Source organism: Xiphias gladius, chromosome 12, assembly GCF_016859285.1.
Source record: "Xiphias gladius isolate SHS-SW01 ecotype Sanya breed wild chromosome 12, ASM1685928v1, whole genome shotgun sequence".
Taxonomy (NCBI): Eukaryota; Metazoa; Chordata; class Actinopteri; order Istiophoriformes; family Xiphiidae; genus Xiphias; species Xiphias gladius.
In genome coordinates this window covers 16,411,222-16,413,721 of record NC_053411.1, presented here as the reverse complement: position 1 = coordinate 16,413,721, position 2,500 = coordinate 16,411,222, and positions in this window count along the sequence as shown.

The window sequence follows — 2,500 nt, the reverse complement described above, 5'->3', positions numbered from 1 at the left end:
GCGCGCACTTCACAACGGTACACGGGCCCCCGTTCGAAACACAAACGAACGTCGTCCATTTGTATCGGCAACACTCACACGAGGCCATCATCGCAGGCCGGGACATCTCCCATCGCACACCAGTGAAGCCAGCGGTGGAAAGTAACCAGTCACAGTTACTCCAGTTTGTATTAATAATAACTAATAAATCAAATACATTATGGATTATTACTATCGATCAGAGTACCCAGCAGAATCTAAAGTAGGTAAGATGAGCCCTGCCTTTACCGGCTGACACATTAAATACGGATCAACGATTGATAGTAGTTATGAAATGGAGCATTCTGCGGGACCCGTACTTTTGCTCTTAGTATTTGAAGTATATTTTGAAACTCGTCGGACGCCCCCCCCCCAGACGACATTGCATGATGGAGAAGAATCCAAACGTCCAAAGGCCTAAACCGTTGGCGCGCCGCCGTGCGCGTTCATGGCGTCCAGCTCGCAGGCGGAATGTAGTTTTCCGTCCGAGAGGCTCCCAGTAAAAACGAACACTGCCCGCCTCACCGTGTGTGTGTGTGTGTGTGTGTGTGCGTGCGTGCGTGCTCACAGTCTGACAGTTTGCACGTCTTGTGTCTTTCCCCAGAAACGGACACCGAACCCACCCTCTACTCGACAATCAAACCGGGGGCCACCTGAGACTTTGCGGAGCCACGGTTGGAACCCGCGTGAAAGCGAGGAAGTATCTCGGCGTCCTTCGACGGAAAGAAAAGCTCGTTTCATTTCTCTTTGCCCACAGCTAAACTGAACCTCATCCCCCGAACCGCGAGGGCAACGCGGTCTGGTGGTTGAGTGAATATGCCCACGTGCGAACAAAGGTAAAAACTAAACCAAACACGTGCCGACACGTTGTAGAAGCACGAGATGAACTCGTGAATCAGAGTTCAGTGTCTGTTTCTTCGACTGCGTCTTCTCTTCCTTTCTCCTCCACGCGCAACCTCAAAGTTTGACCTGGACATTTTTGCGAAACTGCTTTTATGCTGAGCTGAAGACTGAACGAGAATAAACATCTGAAACACCGCACGCACCGCAAGTTTTTTTTTTTGTTTCCCTCCTTTGTTCCAGCAGCTGTCAGTTGTCCGAGTTAAAAAAAGAAAAACAAACTCACCTGCTCCTCGGCTGCGGTCGGAGATGATTGGGCAACCCACCTGTCTGCTGTGTGGCCGTGGCTTCGAAAAGTCTTCCACTCCAACTTTGAACGCACGCGGTGTCCGTCTTGTGTGTGAGGTTTACTTTGGATGACGCACCCCGCTTCCTTGTCCCCTGCCCTTTTTTTATTTTCACCCGGAGAGCTCACGTCGTGGCTGTGGCTGAGGAGGTACGCGTGTCACCGCCGCGTGTGTGTGCGCGCGCGTGTACAGAGGAGCGCTGCGTGGACGCGTGTGTGAACGCGTGAATGTGGCATGAAGTGCGAGAAAGCGCTTTGAGCGGTCGACAGGACTAGAGACGCGCCATCTGAGACCATTCACCAGATGCTTGTGTTCGTCCAACCGCCGATCACCAGCAATCACACGGTCACACACATGGATGTACATGGTCCCATTTTTTTTTTTTTCTTTCTTACTGATCCCGACAACAAATTAACGAGACAATAAAAATATCCACAAAAAAAAAGAAAAAGAAAAATCTCATATCTAATATCTGACTTGTATGGAAGTGAATCCATTCCACCAGTGGTTGGCGGCGGGCGGAGGAGGCCCCGTGAAGCTCCGGGGCTTTCACAAAACAAAGCTAGTACGGCGACATCTGGTGGTCCGCGAAACTCACAGCACCCCTTCGAGACCCGGGCCACAGCAAACCGCTAAAAACCGGCGTCTTGTAAAACATCTGCCGTCGGTGCAGATGTCCCTCCTGCTCGGCCGACTTCGTTTCTCCTCCGACATTTTTCTCCCCTGTAGCCGTGGTCGTGGTTGTGGTTGCAGCCAGCAGCAGCTTCGGTTGGTTTTTTTTGGTCGGAGTGCGACATCTCGGGGTTTTAGCAGTTGTGGGGAAAGATGCCGCGGTCGGTAGAACAGTGGCTGCTGGTGTTTCCGCAGCTGTGGGTCTAGCGGTGCTCGGAGTGGGTGGTAGCGGTAGTCGGGGGGAGTGCCGGTCGGTGCGAGCGGCACGGCCAGATGTTGAACTGGCAGGGGCAGATGTGGTACTGGGAGGACTAGGTGTGGCAGCAAAAGGAAAGACTTCGCCACCCTTCAGGTTTCCCTGAAGATCAGATCAACTGGCGTCGTCGGGTTCACGCAGCAGTGGAAACAAGACCGTCCTCCCCAGATACCAGCTGGGCCCCAGGGGCGTGGGTGTGCCCTTGACCATCACTACGACGTTTGCTCTTAAACTGGGGGGCGGATCTCAGCAACACCGGGATTCGCACATTCCTCACATTAGAGCCGAACGCAGCTTTTTAAACCGAGCCCCCCCCCCTTTTTTTTGAGCCACTTAAAGACGAGAAAAGGAAAAATAAACGAGAAGA